At 41.9% G+C, this 24,608-nt stretch overlaps 1 protein-coding gene across 6 annotated transcripts in view; it reads right to left on the reverse strand.

Moving 5' to 3' along the window:
• dtnba (dystrobrevin, beta a) overlaps positions 1 to 23,582 on the reverse strand; it is a 540,419-nt gene extending 516,837 nt beyond the window's left edge. For all 6 annotated transcript variants that reach the window (XM_060822037.1, XM_060822040.1, XM_060822034.1 and 3 more), the window contains exon 1: positions 23,382 to 23,582. The gene's annotated coding sequence lies outside the window, so the exon portion shown is untranslated. The remainder of the gene's footprint in view (positions 1 to 23,381) is intronic.
• Positions 23,583 to 24,608: the final 1,026 nt, after the last annotated feature.

Raw genomic sequence — 24,608 nt, forward strand, 5'->3', positions numbered from 1 at the left:
GGGAATAAAGGTGAGGCCTCTGCTGAGGACTGATCTTTCATCCTCAGAGAGGGGGAGATCTGGAGGGATGGTGAAAACACGGAAGGGCTGGGAGCTCGAACCTGGTGTGGGGCTGGAGCTGGGAGTGGGGTGGGGTTAGGTGTGGGGGTGGGGTTAGGCATGGGGGTGGGAATCGGGGCGGGGACGGAGATTTCCTGAAGAAGGGCTCATGCCCAAAATGTTGATTCCCCTGCTCCTTGGATGCTGCCTGACCTGCTGCGCTTTTCCAGCAACACATTTTCAACAAATCTTTTATGCCAATATGCTACCCTGTACACCTGTTTTGCAATAGCCTTTGATGTGGTCCTTTAATAACTGCCTTCTGGAAATTTAAGTGTAACACACCCATTCATTCCCCTTGTCAAAGAGCTCCAATAGATTGGTCAAACGTGATCTCCCTTTCACAAAATTATGTTGACTCTATTGGTTACCTTGAACTTATCCAAGTGGCCTGATGTAATTTATTTAAAATTACCTGTAGCTTCCAGCATTCTGTTTCCCTCCTTTTTTAAAAAAAAAGTTGCATTCACAAATTGAAGTGAATACTCCCTGTATCAAGAAAATATCAGTATATCAGAAAATTAAAATGAACGCTTAAACTATTTCACGAGCCACTTCCTTTTCAGACCATAGCACGAAGTCCATCAGGACCTGGGCACTTACTACTCTGCAGTTCCAACAAATGACTGTCAATTATCAGACATGTTGCACATTCTCCCCATATTCCTCCCTGTCTTCCATTTCTTGATTCATTGTTGTTTCTGCAATGCTTCTGGTGTCCTCTACAATGAAATACGATGCAAAACACTTTCAAATTAACCTGCTGTTTCCTTAACTTCCATGATCAATTCTCCGGATTCAATGCTCACTTTGTTAACTCTTCTTTAAATATTTATAGAAACTCTTACTTTTCAAAATACTTCAAGCCAGCCTTCTCTTATACCCTAAATGTTCCCTTTTTATTAATTTGCTGTTCCTTCTTTGCTTTTTTTTTAAATACTTAGTCCAAGCTTCTAACCTGCAACTGGTCTTCGCATAACTGGTCTGATGTTGCCTAACATTTCTGGACAATCACAGATGTGGGCTCAATCTTTAGAAGTTTTCTTACTCACTGGAATGAAATCTATTCTGTGTATTCTGAAATATTCCCCTTGAGTGCCTGCTATTGCCTATCATTAACATCAATTGCCAATTGAGTTCAATCTGCTCTATTTGCATACACTCAGAATTTCCCCTATTTAAAATTTTACAAAAATATAGGATCTTCAAACCACTCTTCCTGTCCTTAAACTGAATGTCAAGTTCAACCATATTGTAGTCATTGTTGTCCAAGGATGCATTCACTATGAGAATCTAGAATCGTAGAGTACAGGAGCAACCTTTCGTCCGACCAAAATTACACTAAATCTACACTTGGCCCATAGCCTTGAATGTTTTCACATTTAAAGTGCTCATTCCAAGTACTTTCTGAAGGTTGTGAGGTTTCCTGCCAGGCAGCGCATTCAGATTCCTACCAACATCGAGTCAAAACAGGCTTCCTCAAATCCCTCTAAACTTCCTGCTTTTCATCTTATGAGCCTATCCCTTTGTTAATGATCCACTAACTAAGGTGAACAGCTGCTTCAAAACTACCCTGTCCATGCCCTTCCTAATCTTATGCACCTCCATCAGGAACTCCCCCACCCTTCACCTTGTCTGCTCCAAAGTAAACAACCCAAGCTTATCCAGCCTCTCCTCCTCATTGATATGCTCCAATCCAGGCAACATCCTGGTGAATCTCCTCTGTATCCCCTCCCTCTTGTGGGGACCAGAACTGCACACAGTACTCCAGCTGTGGCTCAGTGCAACTCCAGCATTCTCTCTCTGCTTTTATAATCTATACCTCAGCTGGTAAAGGGAAGTACCACACCACCTTCTGAATGGCCCTATTACCCCGTTCTGCCATTTGTGCACAAGCCTCCCAAGAACCCTTGGTTCCTCCGGCCTTCCTAATGTCCTGACATTCATTGAGTACTCCCTTATCTTGTTGCTTCATCCATAGCGCATCACCTTAGAGCTGATATCCATCTGCTACTGTCTTGACGATCTGACCAATCCATTTATATCCAAGCTCCAGTCACACAAACAACCTCTACCACCACCATTTGTCTCTTGCAGTTAAGCCAATTTTAGATACAATTTGCAAGCTACCCTTGATCCCTTGTGTTTTTACCTTGTCAAAGTCTTTGTTGAAATCCAGAACACCAACAGCTCTACCCTCATCTACAAACCTGGTCAACTCCTCAAAAAATTCAACCAGATGTGTTAAGCATGACCTCCCTCTAGCAAAACCATGAGATCATTAACTCTATCTCTTTTAACAATAACAGGCCCAATATACCCTGCTCTCTGGCCAGTTACAGAATGTACTGTTCCTAGGAACTATGTAGAAATCAATGAACTCATCGAGACTAACAATTATCCATCTGACTTTTCCAGTCTACATGTCTATGATTGTCTAGATTACCATCTCCCAGGATTATCTCAAGTGTTTTATTACCATTGCCTTTGTTAATTACTATGAAAACTGTTCCCACATCTTGGTACCTCAACTTGGATCATCCTTCTCGAATGTGCTCATGCTATCATTAACTCACAGCCACACTGACCCCTACCTTGCATTCCAAATTACCCATCAATACTCAGATCTTAACCCATGTCATCCTATAGCCATGTCTCTGCAATGCTTACCAAATCTTTCTGATTTCAATTTGCACTCATAGAACCTTAAGAATAATTTCTATTATTAAATTGCACATGGGTAGAGAAATTTCTTTGGTTTATCATACATATGATATACCATAATAATTGTTTATTTTAAGTTTTAATCAATTTAATGGCACACCTTAATGCTAAATTCAGGTCTAATAATCATGAAATATGATGCATTTTGATCAGTATTGGATTGAACGTTAATTTGCGAAGTCCAACTGACTTGAAAGATGTGCCTTAGTGGCAGAGACTCATATTCCTATCTATCAGACTTCCACATTACTCCATTATCTGAAGAGACATTTGAAGGACCTCTTTCAAGCTCAGGAGATGGATTAAAGAAACATTGCATTATTTACAGGCACTCAATCATCTCTTTCTCCTCCTTCACTTAAATTGATCACTTCTCTGAATATTCCAGTCACTTGAAAATTTGAAACATACCATGATACATACTCTTCGTACAGCCCCGATGCTCTGGACACAGGATGCTAGCCCATTCTCCTGATCCAATCACTTCCTTTCTTTGGATCTCAATTGTGCTTTTCCTTTCATACCATAATGCATTGTCCCACCATGAAATTTGGCTGTAAATTTGTTCTTTGTTCTTTTTAAAGAAAAAGCGAACTTGCAGGGGCTGGTGTTCTGAAGTATCTGCTGCCTTTGTCTTTCAAGATGGTAGTGTTTGTGGATTTGGAAAGTGCTCTCCAAAAAGCCTTGATGAATTTCTGCAGTGAATCTTGTAGGTAGGACGTACCATCTACTAATACATTGATGTGCAATACCACCAAGATGTTTCATTGGATTTATTAAAATGTATTTGCACACAGTGTTCATTGGAGTCCCTATAAATACACAAAAACTAAAATTGTGTTCATCAGGTTACATGTGTATGCATCCATTTAATTACTGAGACACATTTTACAAAAAATGTGCCAAGACTATTCAAGTTCTAATTTTCATCAATTGATTTTCCAAATTAAACTATAAAATGTACAATGCACTTGAGGTACAACAAAGGAAAAATGTGTAATTTTTTTTTGCAAGTTATTTTTCTCTATTATTGTTGCACCTTGCTGAAATATTTTTGGTGGAAATGTTGCAATATGACTAAATTAATTGACATCAGTAAAGCACCAACCTCACACATAATGTTCAAATGAAGCAGGTTCCGGAGGGCAATGGAGATTCGAAGCAGGGTGCACGGTCAAAATTTACTCCTTGATCTAAATTTGCATATCAATTTATTTGCCCTCATTTCTAATGGAAATAGTCTTTGTAACGAAGTCATGCCTTTAAAACCCACCAAAAGGAAGGGAGGACTGCAGATGCTGGAGATCAGAGTCGAGTGTGTGGTGCTGGAAAAACACGGCAGGTCAGGCAGCATCCAAAGAGCAGGCCAAAGGCCTCTCATCAGAAATGCTGAACCTTCCAGATGCTTCCTGACCTGCTGTGCTCTTCCAGCACCACATGCTTTGACTCTGATCTGCAGGCCTCACTTTCTCCTATTACTAAAAAAAAGTCAGGAGAACAAGAAACAAGTAGGTTAGAGCATAAATGTCCACACTAAATTACAATTTCTAACCCTTTCAAAGCAAATTTGAAGACAAGATGAGAGAATTTGGGACAGGGGTTGAAAAGAATCAGAGTCGTAGAGATGTACAGCATGGAAACAGACCCTTCGGTCCAACCTGTCCACGCCGACCAGATATCATACCCAGTCTAGTCCCACCTGCCAGGACCCGGCCTATAGCCCTCCAAACCCTTCCTATTCAAATACCCATCTAGATGCCTCTTAAATGTTGCAATTGTACCAGCCTCCGCCACTTCCTCTGGCAGCTCATTCCATACACGTACCACCCTCTGCATGAAAAAGTTGCCCCTTAGGTCTCTTTTATATCTTTTTCCTCTCACCCTAAACCTATGCCCTCTAGTACTAGACTCTCTAACCCCTGGGAAAAGACTTTGTCTATTTATCCTATCAATGCCCCTCATTTTGTAAACCTCTAGAAGGTCATCCCTCAGCCTCCGACGCTCCAGGGAAAACAGCCCCAGCCTGTTCAGCTTCTCCCTTTAGCTCAAATCCTCCAACCCTTGCAACATCCTTGTAAATCTTTTCTGAACCCTTTCAAGTTTCACAACATTTTTCCGATAGAAAGGAGACCAGGATTGCACACAATATTCCAACAGTGGCCTAACCAATGTCCTGTACAGCCACAACATGACCTCCCAACTTCTGTACTCAATATTCTGACCAATAAAGGAAAGCATACCAAACGCCTTCTTCACTATCCTATCTACCTGCGACTCCACTTTCAAGGAGCTATGAACCTGCACTCCAAGGTCTCTTTGTTCAGCAACACTCCCTAGGACCTTACCATTAAGTGTATAAGTCCTGCTAAGATTTGCTTTCCCAAAATGTAGCACCTCGCATTTATCTAAATTAAACTCCATCTGCCACTTCTCAGCCCTTTGGCCCATCTGACCAAGATCCTGTTGTAATCTGAGGTAGCCCTCTTCGCTATCCACGACACCTCCAATTTTGGGGTCATCTGCAAATTTACTAACTTTACCTCTTATGCTCGCATCCAAATCATTTATGTAAATGACAAAAAGTAGAGGACCCAGCATTGATCCTTGTGGCACTCCTCTGGTCACAGGCCTCCAATCTGAAAAACAACCCTCCACCACCACCTTCTGTCTTCTACCTTTGAGCCAGTTCTGTATCCAAATGGCTAGTTCTCCCTGTATTCCATGAGATCTAACCTTGCTAACCAGTCTCCCATGGGGAACCTCGTCGAATGCCTTACTGAAGTCCATCTAGATCACATCTACCACTCTGTCCTCATCAATACTCTTTATTACTTCCTCCAAAAACTCAATCAAGTTTGGGAGACATGATTTCCCATGCACAAAGCCATGTTAACTATCCCTAATCAGTCATTGCCTTTCCAAATACATGTACCTCCTGTCCTTCAGGTTTCCCTCCAACAACTTTCCCACCACCGACGTCAAGCTCACTGGTCTATAGTTCCCTGGCTTGTCCTTACCACCCTTCTTAAACCGTGGCACCACATTTGTCAACCTCCAGTCTTCCGGCACCTCACCTGTGACAATCGATAATACAATCACTTCTCTAACTTCCTACAGAGTTCGCGGGTACACCTGATCAGGTTCTGGGGATTTATCCACCTTTATGTATTTCAAGATATCCAGCACTTTCTCCTCTGTAATATGGACATTTTGCAAGATATCACCATCTATTTCCCGACAGTCTATATCTTCCATATCCTTTTCCACAGTAAATACTGATGCAAAATATTCATTTAGTATCTCCCCCATTTTCTACGACTCCACACAAAGGCGGCCTTGCTGATCTTTGAGGGGTCCTATTCTCTCCCTCGTTACCCTTTTGTCCTTAATGTATTTGTCAAAACCCTTTGGATTCTCCTTAATTCTATTTGCCAAAGCTATCTCATGTCCCCTTTTTGACCTCCTGATTTCCCTCTTAAATATACTCCTCCTACCTTTATACTCTACTAAGAATTCACTCGATCTATCCTGTCTATAACTTACATATACTTCCTTCTTTTTCTTAACCAAACCCTCAATTTCTTTAGTCATCCAGTATTCCGTATACCTACCAGCCTTCCCTTTCACCCTGACAGGAATATACTTTCTCTGGATTATCATTCTCTCATTTCTGAAGGCTTCCCATTTTCCAGCCGTCCCTTTACCTGCGAACATTTGCCTCCAATCAGCTTTCAAAAGTTCTTGTCTAATACCGTCAAAAATGGCCTTTCTCCAATTTAGAACTTCAACTTTTATATCTAGTCTATCCTTTCCATCATTATTTTAAATCTAATGGAAATATGGACGCTGGCCTCAAAGTACTCCCCCACTGACACCTCAGTCACCTGCCCTGCCTTATTTCCCAAGAGTAGGTCAAGTTTTGCACCTTCTCTAGTAGGTACATGCACATACTGAATCAGAAAATTTTCTTATATACACTTAACAAATTCCTCTCCATATATCCTTTAACACTATGGCAGTCCCAGTCCATGTTTGGAAAGTTAAAATCCCCTACCATAACTACCCTATTATTCTTGCAGATAGCTGAGATCTCCTTACAAGTTAGTTTCTCAATTTCCCTCTGACTATTAGGGGGTCTATAATACAATCCCAATAAGGTGATCATCCCTTTCTTATTTCTTAGTTCCACCCAAATAACTTCCCTGGATGTATTTCTGGGAATATCCTCCCTCAGCACAGCTGTAATGCTATCCCTTATCAAAAATGCCACTCTCCCTCTTCCCTTGCCTCCCTTTCTATCCTTCTAATAGCATTTGTATCCTAGAACATTAAGCTGCCAGCCTTGCCCAGCCCTGAGCCATGTTTCTGTAATTGCTATGATATCCCAATCCAATGTTCCTAACCATGCCCTGAGTTCATCTGCCTTCCCTGTTACGCCCCTTGCATTGAAATAAATGCAGTTTAATTTATTAGTCCTGCCTTGTCCCTGCCTGTGGGAAAATAAAGGATATAACCAAGCTTTTTTTTTAATTTTTGATGGCTCTAAAATAAGATGAGATTTAGCACAGAAAACAATTTTCTTGCATTTCTGTCTTAAGGGCTGTGGGAGTTAGCACCAAATCAACACTGCAGCCAAATTTACAGCTGGTTGAAGGATAGAGGAATGATGAGAGGCTGATTGTAGTCACGTGTGATTACAATTACTCCTTGCATAGAGAAAAAAAACATTGACGGGTTGGCTGAACTGCTTGCTTTATGTTGTATTTTAATTCAATTTTCTCAAGCCCTTCCTGCTCACCTTCAATCACATCACTGAAACTAATTAGCTGGCCTCTTACGAACATTCAACAGAATTTGCTGTGGGCTAATTAATCACTAAAGTACATCAGTGACAATGGAGCATTTTCGAGAGGCCCAGGTAGGAAACGGTGCTACATAAACATTAATTCCTTATTTCAAACCCCAGCTCAAACTTTCTGCATATTTTCAAGACCAAATATTTTCAATTTTCACACTATAAAGGAAAGAAATATGAGATCACAAAGTTAAAATAATAGGTGTATGCATTACCCTATGTAACTGACATTATTACCTACTCAAGTCTCCATGAACCAGCAGAACTAATTCTAAATGGGGCTGTGCAGACTACTATCCCCAAAACACTCAAAGCTCCCAGGAGCCCAATGGGAGCAAATTTGCCTTATCAACTTACTATAACATCACCGAGCTGTCATCACTTTATCACATGCACAATGTCATTACTGGAGGTTGGAAACCACCAAAGCCATGTCACTGTTGACAGACAAAAATGCAAAGCAGTTTTTTTTCTGCAGCACAAATTTCAGGATGATTTTACTCAACTTTAAAGTGAGTGGGGCAACTAGGGTCCCCAGGATAATTCAGGCCTGTGGTATCAAATATTGCAATTATAGTCATCTGTTGGTTTGTTGGTGAACAGTCCACTAGTGGACAGATTTCCTTGGAGGAAGATAGGCTATTGGATTCATCTGCAGATCAATAGTTTGGAATTAAAACACAACCATTACAACTAAGTATTTAGCAAAAACCTGAAAACTGTCACAATACTCTGCAAGTAGAGAAGAAAGGTTTTGGGTTCTCCACAGTAGCTTTCCCAGAAACAGTTAACAAAATAAATATTTGGACACAACATGTCATTGAGCATAAGAACAAGTAGCCCTGAATTTCATTTGTAGGGACAATCCCCATACAGACTGGAATTCAGCAACGCCAGTGCATCTTTCTGGAATCAGGGAAGCCTATGCTGCTCTCAGTGGGCAAAAGGTGGTTCTTGGTTTTTGGTTAAAAGCAAATGTGTTAAGTTCAGATATTTAGTTGCAGCTTGAAACCAAATTCCAGATGATTACAGTGAAGGGTTGGAATGACACTTCGCTATTACCAACACATCGATTTACAGGCAGAAGAGGCACCAAGAGTAAAGCTCCAGATAAAAATTTCAATCATTACAGGAACTAAATTGCCTTGAGAAAAATAATAAAAAGTGAACAGGCTTCCACAGATTGATGCCCCACTCTCTATATGTGAAGGAAGCTTATCGCCTGTAGGCAACAATTCCAAGATGAGGTCATTCTTATCAATCTACTCATTACAAATGTTAGCATGCTCGCTAACGTGACTCTAAAAGGTTGATCACACTGAATGTCAAATGAAATGTAAATACATGTACATTTTTTCATAACGCACACAATGCTTTCAGTTCAATACCTATTTTCCTTATCCAGTGTTTAGTTACAGTAGTGGACTACACTGTAAACAAAATAACCTACCAGATATTCAGCTAAAAATTGTTGCTCATATTCCATACCCCTGATGGAGGGCAGGAAGTAATTAAGAGGAGCAAATGCGCTGACTCACTGCATAGGAATTCCTATGGGAATGCGCACACAACCAATCTATAATCATCTATACTGTCTTCCATATTTCAACAATCTGACATCCCACTATCCAGGGTCATCATGAAATAGTTCCTTGTATTGAGCATCTATAAACCATTCAACCAAATATATGATAGTAATTTGGAGAAGAAAATTAACTAGAAGGTTATCTAAGATTACAAAGAGATGATGATCAACTTGGATTTGGATTTGGATAAATGCGAGATGTTGCCGTTTGTTAAAACAAACAAAGTCAGGATTTAAACAATTAATGGCAGGGCCCTGGGTAGTGCTGTACAATAGAGAAACCTAGGGGTTCAGGTACATAATTCTTTGAAGTTTGCATCACATATAGACAGGGTGGTTAAAAAGGCATTGAGCCTGCTTGCCCTCATTACTCAGACCTTTGAGTACAGGAGTTGGGATCTAATGTCGAGATTGTATGGGACATTGGTGAGACCTCTCCTGGAGTGCTGTGTACAGTTCTGGCTGCCCTACTATAGGAAGGATATTATTAAATTGAAGAGGGTTCAGAAATTATTTACCAGGATGTTGCAGGGAATGGAACATTTGAGTTATAAACATAGGCTGGGACATTTTTTCTCTGGAGTGAAGGAGGTTAAGGTGTGACCTTGCAGAGGTTTATAAAATCATGAGGGGCATAGATAAGTTGAATAACAAGGGTCTTTTCCCGAGGATGGAGGAGTTCAAAACTAGAGGAGAAAGGCTTTAAATGAAAATGAGGGGCTTTTTTTTTGGAAACAGAGTATAATGAACTGCCAGAAGAAGTGGTGGATGTGGGTACAGTTACAACATTTAAAAGACATTTGGATAAGTGGATGAACAGGAACATTTGGAGGAGTATGAGCCAAATGCAGACAAGTGGGACTAGTGTAGTTGGGAACATGGTTGACATGGACGGTTTCCATGCTGTATGACACGGTAACTCAAATATTTTCTTCATTTGCTACTAAAGTGTTTGATCCATGTGACGATAATGCAGGTAGGCAAAGCATTAAATCACATCAGAATTTATTACAGCATCATTTTAAATTCACTGCATAATAACAACAAATGCTGAAGAGCCTGATTCCAGGAAAACAAGGATGTAGAGAATTGGAGAGAAGTTGGAAATGTGGAAACAGTAATTAAATTGACCTTAAAAATACTTTACCTTTTTAAAATCTGTGCATTGTATAAAGAAAGAGAACACTTAGAGTTTGGAAGGAATGCTGAGCTAATGGGGTCCTGGGAAAGAGCTTTTTTTTTAGTAGTCAAACTCTTTTTTTTTAAGTTTCTTCATGAGATGTGGGTATTTTTTGGCATGACCCACATTTACTGCCCATCCCTGGATGCTAATCAGGTGGAGGTGATCTTAAATTGTGCCATAAAGTGATCAATTGAAGTGTGAGGATTCAGTGCAGAAAGTTATCTGGTGCAGGTCTGAGGTTACGGGTGAGTTCCTACATGACCTGCTTGCAGTAGGTGGATGGTCCATATTCCTGAATTCAGCAGCCAACCCAAATGAGTTTGGCCACTACCCTCACAGACATCAATAAGTGTGTGGTGGACTGTAGGCCAAAGTAGGTCATCCAAGTGCTCCCCAACCGAAACAATGGATGGACTGGAAGCTCCACTCCCTACAGAAATCCAGGCATGTGGTGTTCAAGTCAGGTGATCCTGACCTTTACAGGAAACCCAGATTTCTAAGGCTAATAGAACACCAAGAGGCAATACCAAACTAACCTGGAAACACAAACTAACCACACGGACACCCGCCATTTGTGGCGAGGCCTACACAACATAATGGGTTACAAAGCAAATCAGAATATCAGTCAAAAATATATCCCTCTTCAATACATTCAACGTATTTTACACTGTTCAACCAGAAGGCCAGTAAAACAGTCTCACAGACTCAGATCCACCTATTCCCTCAGTAACCACTGGAGACATCAGATCGGCCTTTTTGAGAATGAGCCCATGGAAAGCAACGAGCCCAGATGGAGTCCCCAGTCATGTACCCAGATCCTGCACATACCAGCTGGCCAGAGTATTTGCTGTCAGCTTTAATCTCTGCTTACTAAGATCTGAAGCCCTCACCTGATAGTGTCAGAGGGAGCTTGATACCATTCTTAGAGAAATATTTCAAACTGTTCTGATGTAAACTACCGACCGAACACAGTTCACAATTATTTCAACATCTCTATCTAGATTCCATGAATAGCTTCTTACTACAGCATTTTAATAGACAATCCTTGTGCACTTTTCCTGAAGTTCATCCAACAACCTCGCTTTCTAAATCATGGTGCAATAACGACTTTTGAAATTGCTTCAATTTACACTCAGCTCATTTCTACTTATTAAATACTTCTGCAACTTCTTATTGTCACGCTCTTTAGACCATTCATGACATTTACTAAACTGAGCTGAAAATGTGTTGCTGGAAAAGTGCAGCAGGTCAGGCAGCATCCAAGGAGCAGGAGAATCGACGTTTCGGGCATGAGCCCTTCTTCAGGAATGAGCCCTTCCTGAAGAAGGGCTCATACCCGAAACGTCGATTCTCCTGCTCCTTGGATGCTGCCTGACCTGCTGCGCTTTTCCAGCAACACATTTTCAGCTCTGATCTCCAGCATCTGCAGTCCTCACTTTCTCCTCGAAGATTTACTAAACTGAGCACCACTACTTCAGATGTTTCTTCACCAGCTTCCCTGGCAGGTAATGAGATATATTCATGGATGCTAAGTAATTTTCAGGCTGGGGAAGAATGAATCAGTCTTCACGGGAAAACTTGAAGGAGCATCTGTATTTGCATAATGTGCTGATGGACCATCTCTGAAATCGACTTCACTACCCCAAGGGATAACATTCTCTGATCTGAACCAAATGCAATAATAAGGGCTCGGCAGTCAATTAACTAAGTGAATTTCCTCCCAAACAAGTATTTGTGGAACTTACTAATGTCATACATCATTCATGACTCTCTGTCAACTCAAATAATTCTGTTTTGCCATCAAAACATACATGAAGCAGGTGTTGAGCTTCACCATACTATTCCTGATGAAGGGCTTATGCCCAAAATGTCAATTCTCCTGCTCCTCGGATGCTGCCTGACCTGCTGTGCATTTCCAGCATCCCATTCTGGACTCTGATCTCCAGTACCTGCAGTCCTCACTTTCTCCCTTCACATACTATCTTCTGTTTTGAAAGATAACACATCTAATCCCATTGGTGAGGCATTGCATGTTAAAAGCTGATTGCATGAGATCATAATGAACCAAAACAGTATCACTGACTCGTACTGTCCTCTCTTCGAAAGCTTTCTGACCAATTACAGACAAATCCCAAGCAATCCCATATTTCAGTGGTTGATATACTGGAACAAATATAATAGCTCTGTCAGGGATGGACTTGTTTCCCTCCCCCAGGAGTGTGCACGTCAGTATCTATATCTATTGCTTGTGACACGCTTGCTGACACTCCCGACCTATGTGGGCGGCACGGTGGCACAGTGGTTAGCACTGCTGCCTCACAGCGCCTGAGACCCGGGTTCAATTCCCGACTCAGGCGACTGACTGTGTGGAGTTTGCACATTCTCCCCGTGTCTGCGTGGGTTTGCTCCTGGTGCTCCGGTTTCCTCCCACAGTCCAAAGATGTGCGGGTCAGGTGAATTGGCCATGCTAAATTGCCCGTAGTGTTAGGTAAAGGGTAAATGTAGGGGTATGGGTGGGTTGCGCTTTGGCGGGTCGGTGTGGACTTGTTGGGCCGAAGGGCCTGTTTCCACGCTGTAAGTAATCTAATCTAATACAAACGAACTGATGACTGACCACAAAATCATTGCTGATTGTTCGGAAAACCTACCTGGTTCCCTACTAAAAAAGAAACTGGATGATCTACCTACCAACAACCTAGGCACTAGAAATGACAACAACCACCTTATGGGTCCAGCTACAGTGGTTCAAGAAGACAGCTCACCCCCACCACCACCTTCTCAAGAGGCAACTAGGGATGAGTAATAAACATCGGCTCAGCCAGCAATGCCCACATCCCACAAGTGAATTAAAAACTCTTACTTATACCATCACAGACAGATGCGTGTGTCCCAGGACAACATCAAATAGGGTTGCAATAGCCTGCAACAGTAGTAGACTCGCCAACTTTAAGAGCATTTAAATGGTCATTGGCTAGGCATATGGACAAGAATGGAAGAGTGTAGGTTAGATGGGCTTCAGATTGGTTCCATAGGTCGGCGCAACATCGAAGGCCGAAAGGCCTGTACTGAGCTGGAATGTTCTATGTTCTGGGGTTTTCCTTCAGTTGGTTGCCTCACTGTAGCCTCAGTTTAGCAGCCGTCTCCTTTAAGTCTTGGTCAGCAGTGGTACAACTGAGCCACTCCTGGCCATTGAATACCTAACCAATGTGTGTATACACACACACACACACACACACACACACACACACACACACACACACACACACACACACACACTGTCAGTGCCTGGATGTCTCTCTGTGCTTGTTGTTCTTGAGAGGTGGAGGTGGGGGGGGGGGTCTGGAGAAAGAGGTTCGGGACGTGCTAACCTGTAAGAGATTTCTCTTGCCATGCTTGACTTGGTGCCATGGAGTTCCAAGTCATTGTTGAGGACATGCTACTAACATCTGACCTATGAGTCCATTGATGGCACAGGACATACCCAGGGATGGTGACAGTTGTGTCTGGGACATTATACACATAGAATAGTAGCTTACACACAATGTCAGGCTGTTCCTTGGCTGATCCATGGGATAATGCTCCCAATTTTGGCACAAACCCTGATTGAGTAGGACCTTGCAGAGTCAAAGTTTGCTGATTTCATTTTTGCTGCCCACATCTGTGCCAGGTCCTCAATCAAGTTTCATTCCTTTCTTAGGCTTTGTAGTGGTAAGATACATGTAGGCCAAGTCAGGGAAAGATGGCAGATTTTCATCCCAAACAACATTCGTGAACTAGACTGGTTTTACGACAATTGGCAGTGGTTTTGCAGTCACTATTAGAATAGATTTTCATGCCAGATGTAGTCACTGAGTTCCACTGGCACCAGTGGATTTGAATCCAAGACCTCAGTGCCTTTGCCTGGATTTTTGGATTACTAACTCAGTAACACCACAGCAAAATCCATCTCTTCAATATCAGAGATGTACTCTTATTGATCAATGATGTAAATAGCCAATTCCTTCCTACTTTACTCCCTCCTGTCACTCCCAATGACAAATGACAGAATGCATCATTTTTGACCTGAACTTTAAGTTAATCTACCACTGAAATACTGTTAGAATAAAGCCAAAGTCTGAGGATGCTGGACAACTGAAACAAAAAACAAAGTGCTGGAAAAACTCTGTGGGTCTGGCAGCATCCAAGGAGAAAGAAACTGGGTTAATGCTTTAAGTCCAATATAACTGTTTCTTTCACCACAGATACTGCCAGACCTGCTGAGTTTCACTAGGACTCTGTTTTTACTGCTAACATGCTGTTACTTGACTAACAGTTTCACACCAATTTGCTTCAAGGAAAATTAATCTGTGAGTTGTTGATCTGTTATCGCTGGGTGTCCAAGCACAGGCGATATCAACAATAAAGGTCAGTTGAGTCCCTGACTTTCAATTCCATTGTGGAATCTGCAGCTCCATTACTCTAAACTTTTGCTGTTTTTCTTTCTTCTCTGACTGAGTACAATTCTTGACATTCCTGTTCTCCCTTGGTTTCAACAACTATCACGTGTATTCGACAGCTTCCAAACTAGCCACAGATCTACCCCGATCTACCTAGACCTTGAACACTCTTGTTTCCTCTTCTCCTAGACATGGCTGAAAATAGGGAATGGTTAGTACCTGCCGTATTAACGATACGCTGTCCATGAACTTGGTTGCCAAGCCTGGATCTTCTTGAAAGCCAATGGGAATTTCCCTTCTAGCTTAGGAAAGTAACTCTTGCAATATGCAACTCTCTCCTTCTGCCATTTTCATGGCTGTGGCTTAATCAAAGGCCTCCTCCCCAATCAGCTTTTGCTCAAAAGCTTGGCCTGGATTATACCTTCTTTAAAAAAAAATCTCCTATAACCATGCCTCTACCTTCTAAATGTGTGCAGTGGCATAAGAATTTTTTAATTCAGGAATGTAATTTGCACAGTCTCACTTGGCAACAGCTTCCTGTCCAATGAATGTAACTCACGTACAGTCCCAGAAAACATCTGAAAATGTTTGCCATGGAGACTGTTAACTAAAGGCAAATTATTGGCCTACTTAGAAAACCAACAATGCAGCAGCATACAAAGCAGGAATAATGGGCAGGTAGAATCTCATCTGCCCATTAACCTTTAACCTGGGTAAATGTAAGGTGCTGTACTTTGGGAGATCAAATGTTAAGGAACAGTATACAGTTAATGGCAGAATCCTGAACAGCATTGATGTACAGAGGAATCTTGGGGTTCAAAGTCCATAGCTCCCTGAAAGTGATCAACCAAGTAGATAGGTGAAGGCAGCGTATGACGTGTTTGCTTTATTGGTCAGGAATCAAGTCAGGGTGTCACGTTGCAGCTTTATAAGACTTTGGTTAGGCCACACAGAGTATTGTGTTCAATTCTGGTCCCACATTACAGGAAGGACGTGGAGGTTCTGGAGAGGTTGCAGAAGAGGCATACCAGGATACTGCCTGGGTTAGAGGGTATGAGTTATAAAGGAGGCGAGAAAAACAGTTTGTTTTCTTTGGAGTGGCTGAGGTTGAGGGGAGACTTGATAGAAGTTTATCTAATTATGAGACACATACATACGGTTGATGATCAGAATAGTTTTCCCAGAATTGAAATGTCTAATACCAGGGGGCTTGTATTCAAGGCGAGAGGAGGAAAGTTCAAAGGAGATGTGAGGGGCATGTTTTTTAACACGGGCTAGGAGTCTGGAACATGCTGCCAGAGCTTGGTGGTGGAGGCAGATCGACAGGGGCATTTAAGGGATTTTTAGATAAGCACATGGATATGCAAGGAATGGAGAGATATGAAGTAAGAGCAGGCAGAAGGGATTGCTTTAATTTGGCTTAATGTTCAGCACAACATTGTGAGCCGAATGGTCCATTCCTGTGCTGTACGCACTATCAAACTCAACTCCCTAATCCTACTCCCCCCACCTTGTCCCTTGACCCTGTTCGTCACAAAATATGTATCTATCTCAATCTTGAAAGTACGTTTTGGTCTTAACCACTTTCCAGAGAGAGAGAGAGAGAGAGAGAGAGAGAGAGAGAGAGAGAGACCGATGAAGAATATAATCTGCCTTTGAAGGAACCGTTGCAGTGATTAACTCAAAGGATCACTGGAATCGGAAGATTACATTACAGGGATTGTATTTTTTAAAATTTAAAAGATCAGAGGTTGCCTTGATCAAAACTTTTATGACAAAACTGTTCAAGTAATTAAACATTATTTCTGCTCTAGATTTGGGAGCTATGCTAGGAAACCAGAGTCAGGTGGGCAATTGTGCAATTGAGGAACACATCTACACACAATGGCTGGTAGCTGTATGGAACTCTTTCAAATATATTGATACTCAGTCAATTCAGTTTAAAATCAGACTTTGATCAATAAAAACCATAAAAAGGATTAGGATCCAAGACACAGAGTTAGGTTGCAGAATGGCTGAATAAGTTTGAAGATCCAAATAGCCTAGTCCTGGTCCAATAGTTGGTCTCCATCACCTCTGAAACATACAACTATGGAGCAAGCAGCATTTTTACTAAATCAAAGATTAGTTTCAGTTCAGCAATTTTGAGTATTTTACTTTTGGTCATCGACCTTACTGACTTGTTGCAATAAAGTTCCCATAAAATCCTTCAACATGAGCCATTATACGGTATCAATGAGGGGGTTCCATCATAAATAAATAATCCACTTCAAATAAAAGGCTGGTTTAAAATACATTTAGATGAGTTGATGAGTATAACGACTAACATTTGTGCTACAAACTCCATCACGAAGCATTTATGTAAATTACTATCCATATAATTATAAATTAGAGCTGATTCAGACAATTAGTAGCTAAGCTGTGCACACCAATGACATCTTGGATCCAGTTTCCCAGACTCAGATAAAATTATCTAATCTCAGCCTTCAACATGAAACACAAAGCTTCTGGTAGCAAATCCTTTACATTTCACTTAAATGCATCCTTCCCACTCCCATTACTGATGCACTACAATGCAGATGTAACCTAGCAATGGTCCCCATCTTGGCCAAATGAAATAGTGCTGCAGCTTATAAAATGTAAGAATATAACAAAGTGCAGGAGTAGGTCATATTAGTTCTTGAACCTGCTCGCCATTAAATTACGTTGTAATTTATCCTAAAAATCAGCTTAATCTGTCTGCCCACTCTCCATATTCCTTTATTTCTTTACTGCATAAACTAACTACCAAAGTCAGCCTTCAAATGCTTAATGACGACTGAACATCCAGAACCCATTGGGTGTAGACAACTTCCAAGATTTATCATGCTCTGCGTGAAGGCATATTTATTCATCTGAGTCCTAAATGATTGATTTCTTAGACAAAACTTTATAGCTCCCAGTGAAGATCCTTCAGTCATGAGGCAAAGCCTTATCATTGACCCTTTTGAGCCCTTGCAAAATATTATATGTTCCAAAAAGACCACCTCTCATTCATCCAACTTCCAGACAGTATAATTCCTTGCAATCCAATATTTTTTGGATTGGCCAGCCTCTCACTCCAGGAATTAATCAAGTGAACCTTTGTTATATATTCTCAACAGGAAATAGATCTGTCTTTAGTACTGAGGCCAAAGGACATGGACAGCAATGATCTTGGCACACAATTGCAGCAAGACTCTTAAATTCCAATTCGCCTTCCCCATTTACTCCCCTCACTCCTTGCTGTGATTGTTTCTTGCACAAAGTTACCACGCAAAGATATTCAATTCCCTCTAAACATTGTCATAAGTGAGTAGTGACAGCATTATATACTTTGTGGGGGAAGTGGATCTGCCTTTAAAATGGATACAAGCTGTCGAACAAAACGGCTTCTAGATTACCATTGTGGATTCAACTGGAGCGGGAATCAGACTCAACTCTCTCAACAAGAAACACAAGGGCCTTTGGAAAGTTAATGAACATTGTCAAGGGTGAACAGAAACCTCATAGATAATGGCTTCTCTGAAGATGTGAGCAACTCTTCCTATCTCACCAAACACTAGCAGGATGCGAATATGAATGGAAATCAGCTAACACAATGGAAAATGTAATTATTTTGCTGAAACAACAGCAGTGGGTCTGTGTTCCAGACCTGACCTCACCCAATCACAAAGAGAGAGTTTGGACTAGCAACTTAAGTTTTTGAAATGTCTCAAAGTCTGCAAACCACTATTTTAAGAAGAATTATCCAGACACATACAGGAAGTGCCTGTAGTAATGGGTTGCACCGTGGCTCAGTGGTTAGCACTGCTGCCTCACAGCACCAGGGACCTGGGTTCAATTCTACCTTCAGGCAACCATCTGTGTGGGGTTTGCACATTCTCCCCATGTGCACATGGGTTTTCTCCAGTTTCATCTCACAGTCCAAAGATGTGCAGGTTAGGTGGATTGGCCACAGGAAATGCAGGATTGCAGGGATAAGGCAGGGCGTTTCTGGGTAGTATGCTGTTCAGAGGGTCAATGTGAACTCAATGAGTTGAATGGCCTGCTTCCACATTGTAGGTATTCTGAGAAACAAAGCTAATTAGCAACAGTTACAACCAGTAGACCTTTCATCCACTCACAGGACATGTTCTACTCAATCCAAACAACTTCCAACTAATCGACTAGAAAAATCAGCACAACTGTGAAATCTGACTTCACCTTGGAAAGAGAATCCTCAAGCAAGTCATAGAATCCTACAATACAGCAGAGGCCCTTTGGCCCATCAAGTCCATATTGTCAAAAAAAAAATCTACTACCTATGTTAGTCCCACTTACCTTTAATAAGCCCATAGGCCTGAATGTAATGACTATTCAAATGCTCAGATGAGTACTATTTTAAAGTTTCATGACAAGAGCAGAAATGGATCTTGCTTCTGTCTTTACATGTCACTTTTATCTTGTTTTAAATCTTTGGTACTTCCATTTTCATAAATAATTTAAATTGTTTTTTGCTTAAATAACTTCCAGCAACAGTTGTGTGATAAACTGACTTTATTTCTTGGGTAAAGCATTATGTCATGCTGCTGATTATTTTTAACGCGAAACACTCAAAGAGACAAAATTTCTACATGGTTTTTATGTTAAGTTAAATTCCATTCAACACATGTCCAGTGTGTGGTTGTGACAACATCCACATTTTATGGTTTCTCACCATTTTAAAAATATTCTGTTTTTCTATTTATCAAAATAACTAACAAATAATTATCAAAGTAATAGGTGCAAATCCACACCTCATACTCTATCTGCCTGTGCTCTCATCTAAATTATCAATATTCCTTTGCTATTTACTTGTGGTCACACAATTCACTTTTCCACCTAGCTTTATTTAGTCCACTATCTTTAGATATATTTCACTCAGTTCCTTCATCCAGGTCTATTCACATATACTCAACAGCAGAGGGCCTTCCATTGGTCATTGTGAAATCCCATGAGTAACAGCCTGTCAACCAACTTCATTTAAATGTACACAGCTTGGTTTTATTGCCATTCCAGCCCTCTAAGTACTGGAGGATGACATCAAGCTAATGATGTCAATATTGGTGAGAACCTTGGTTTAAAATTTAAGATGTGTGTTGTTCAGGTGTGTGCCTTCTGCATTTTTACAGGTGCCTCACAGCTTTGGCTCATATTATCCGAATGGAGGCCAGCTCTGTCTATTTACACAGTGACTGGGAGTCACCTGCTCTCAGTCACATGAAAACAAGCAGATCATTACTCACCAACAAATACTCTCAGTGTCAAATGAAGAGTACACATCACATACAAACTCTGCTTCATGGCAAGAAAATTAGCCAGTCACGTGTCAACCTAAAAACAAAAAGCCTAGCACCTTGCCTTCTGGATACTGTAAATTTGTGTGACAGTGCCTTCACAGTTATAGAACATAGAACAATACAGGCCCTACGGCCCACGATGTTGTGCCAAACATTTGTCCTAGATTAAGCACCTATCCATGTACCTATCCAATTGCCGCTTAAAGGTCACCAATGATTCTGACTTTGTCACTCCCACAGGCAGCGCATTCCATGCCCCCACCACTCTCTGGGTAAAGAACCTACCCCTGACATCCCCCCATACCTTCCACCCTTCACCTTAAATTTATGTCCCCTTGTAACACTCTGTTGTACCCGGGGAAAAAGTCTCTGACTGTCTACTCTGTGTTGGCAAGTTATGTTTTGCAAATGAGTTTCCAGTTTCAATTGACATTGGTATACTTCACAAAGAATTAGTGATCTGAATTCTTGGACTCAACTCTCCCATTATGAAAGATCCAAACTGAAAATACCAAATGCTCAGCCAAACACTGAGGTAGAGATGAAAGATATATTGGATAGACCACAGAAAGAAAGAGAGAGACACCGCTGTCTACATCAACAGAGCTGAGGTAAGAGGGTCGAGAGTGTTAGGTTCCTGGGAGTGATAACCGACAACCTGTCCTTAACCACCCACGTAGATGAAACACTCAAGGCGGCACAACAATGCCTCTTCCTCAGGAGGCTGGGGAAATTCAGCATGTCCATAAAAGGATCCTCACCGACTTTTATAGATGCACCATGGAAAACATTTTGTCTGGGTGCATAACGGTCTGGTTCAACAATTGCTCTGTTCAGGATGTGTAAGAAACTATAGAGAGTTGTGAATGCAGCTCAGTCCATCACACACGCCACGCCGAGCTTCCATCCATGGACTCCATCTATACTCCTTGCTGCTGCATAAAAGTAGCCATCGTTAGAGACCCCTCCCAGTCCAGTTACAATCCGTTCCAACATCTTCTATCAGACAGAAGATACAAAAGCTTAAACAAACAAGCCAACAGGTTCAAGAACAGCCTCTTCCCCACTGAATGGACCTCTCAAATTTCAACTCCAATGTTCACCTTGTTTTTATGCACCTCCAGTGCAGCTGTAACCCTATATGCCTTGCTCTGTTCAATTATCCTATAATCTTGTATGCCCTATGTTACCATCAACCAGTACTGCATGCAAAACAAAACTTTTCACTATAGTTAGGTACATGTGGTTACAATAAAATAAAATCAAATAAGGGATGGAAAGCAGCAAATTCTAACTATGTAGCTTAGGCAAGGCTTACATAAAGCACAAATGTACCATGGAAGCATTTTACACATTAAAGGAACGAATTTTACATTCATTGTTTCAATTTATAAGATGGATTGTACCACCCAAAAATGGTAGGAGCTGCATCTGAAATACCTGATGCAAGAAACGTTTTTTATTAAAAACATTTTAAAAATGCTGCTATACATCACAGATGGAGTAGCAACATAAAAGTAATGTGAAATAAAGGCTGAAATCAATGGTCAGTACATTGGCCTTTTAATTCAGCCACTTTTAATTAGCAAACCACTAAAACCAGCAGGAAGTATTGTACCGTACATGCTGTCATTACCCAGGAACCTGGTCTACACAAGACAGAGCTTCCTTTCAAAAAAAAACAAGGGTCACTCTTGCTGGATTAGCCCAAAAACAAATGCAGCTCCAGCCAATGTTTCCCTTTATCAGTCAGGAATTTTGGAAACCAAGTCTACACAAGATAGTTTCAGAGAACACAGAATGGAATCGCTGGCTTTCCAATATATACAACCATGTTTTTTGGCATCATTTCTGTAATCATTTAACTAGTAGGCGGGCCTAGAACGTGGAAAAAAGGATGTCCAATATTTGGATAAGCATGTTACTGTATCACTGCTGCACTGACAGTCAGTCTCTCACTGACCAGCCAGACCAATTGGATTAATGTTTAAAAAGGGGGCACTTTCAGTGTTAGAGGGGAGGAACACAATGATGGCCAGAAGGAATAAAACCCGTTTCATTTTTCTGCGGTAAATCCAACGGATCACAAAGCACACCAGCCCGCACCCAGAGGGATACCATAGCTGGAGAGAGAATGCTCAACAGCAAAAATCAAACACTATTAATTCCGGCACAGTTACAGGACAATAACAAGGCAGCCTTGATGTTTCTCATCCCGGGAATCTACCCGAACCTCCGCAATTCAATGCAGAGTTTAAGACGTTCACTTGTGTGTCCACACAATACCCTGGTTCTCTCAGTATCCCCCACACTCCCGCTCCCGACCCACTCCGAAAACCATCATCTGTGTTTTCAAACAGTGAGAAGGAGAGCCCCCCCCCCCCACTCGCTCCCGGAGCTCGGGGCTGGTTCCCCCCTGGGAACAGGGGCTCACTCTCCCGGACACTGGCTGGGCAGGAATCACCCAGAGCAGGGACTGGCCAGAAATCTTCAAGGACACGCTCCTCGGCCGCGGAACTGCACACAGTCAGCAATGGGCAGGCTCCATCGGATCAGTGGGTGGGGGGTGAGAGAGTCTGTGTGTGGGGGGGTGGGTATGTGTGTGTGTGGGGGGTGGGTGTGTGTGTGTGGGGGTGTGTGTGGGGGGGGTGGGTATGTGTGTGTGGGGGGGTGGGGTAAGTGTGTGTGGGGGGGGTGTGAGAGAGTCTGTGTGGGGAGGGATGTGTGTGGGTGGGGGGTGTGAGAGAGTCTGTGTGTGTGGGGGGGGTGGGTGTGTGTGTGTGGGTGGGGGGGTGAGAGAGTCTGTGTGTGGGGGGTGGTGGGGGTGGGTGTGTGTGTGGGGGGTGAGAGAGTGTGTGGGGGTGTGTGTGGGGGGGTGGGGGGGTGGGTGTGTGTGGGGTGTGTGTGTGGGGGTGGGGGGTGAGAGAGAGTGTGGGGGTGATGTTTGGGGGTGTGTGTGAGTGTGTGTGTGTGGGGGGGGGAAGTGTGTGTGAGGGGTGTGTGAGAGTGAGTGTGTGTGTGTGTGTGTGTGTGTGTGTATAATGTACAATCCTGAGGGGATACCCGCCAGCCTGTGGATGGTATTGTATGGGAGTGTGCCCCAGGATGTGTTTAAGCTGCTCCCCACACCCATGGGGATGTGAACGGTGCTCTAACTGACCTGCACAGTAACAAGAGTTCCTGCTCCTCATTCCACGCTCAGATCACTGCACCGACCTCCAGGTTACTGCTGCTGCCCACAATCTCCCTCTTCCTCTCTACTTCATTCCTCCAACAGTTAACACCACATCTGTGTGAGGCTGCTTCACCAGTCAGCAGCTCCCAGTGAACTGCCTAGTGTTTCACAGAGACAGCCATGAATGTGTCGAGCTCAGAGCTGGGGAATGCGTCATGCAGCTACTGGGCTGAGCTAACAGCTTCTGTCAAATAACAGCAATGAGGTTCCTGCCACTCACACCAGGCGTACAGCAGGCACGTTCAAAGATGCTGGGGGAGAAAGAAGGAGGAAGCAATTACTTCCTCCCTTTCTCTTTAAAAAAATACACCAGATAGTTTTTGGCGAGCTCGAAACTGACTTATTGTTCAAGCTCCAACAAACACTGCCCCTCATTCTGGTGAAAATGCAGCAAGATTTCTCCTGAAACTGCGTTACCTCACATTCTGTCCACACACATTCATCTAAAAATTACGTTCATAAATGAAATGGCAGCTTTCAGTTACATACAAAGGAACAAAAGCAGAAAATGCTTGATTCTGATTCAGGCCACATAAGATGATACAGTTCCGGGATTAAATGTGAAGATGTAATGAAGTATAGTTTTAATTCCAACATTTATCTAAATTAAACAAATGTTTTCCCTCAGTTCTAGGTGATCTTTAATAAGTTTTAAAACTTGGCTAATTCAGATTCTACCAAAATTCTTAATATAATCAGAAACAAAAAGAAAATAATTGAGAGCTAAGTATCTAATAAGTGAACAACCTACAAGCAATTTGACAAAATGAACACGTTTAAAAATCACTGATGCAGCATTCAGCAATTTTACTAACAACAGAGAAACGTCTTTCTAAAATGTACAGTCTTCAACTGAGCATTGCACAATGCAGCTTCCACAATCTCAGTGTACCCCAAATCAATGAAGTATTTTTGTAATGTAGTCACTATTCACAAAATAGCTCTGATAATGTGCTCAAATCTCAAGAATGAGAACTCCAAGGCTTATGGTCCTGAAGACATCCTCTCAGCATCAACAAAAAGCAAATCTGCAAACTCTCACTCTGAGAAAATACCCACGTAAATAAATGGAATAACACATACGCCCATTTTCAGGAGGGATGAAAATTTGGACAAATTCTAATTGGAAGTTAAGCATGAAGTACCAGAAGA

Source organism: Hemiscyllium ocellatum, chromosome 3 (assembly GCF_020745735.1).
Source record: "Hemiscyllium ocellatum isolate sHemOce1 chromosome 3, sHemOce1.pat.X.cur, whole genome shotgun sequence".
Taxonomy (NCBI): domain Eukaryota; kingdom Metazoa; phylum Chordata; class Chondrichthyes; order Orectolobiformes; family Hemiscylliidae; genus Hemiscyllium; species Hemiscyllium ocellatum.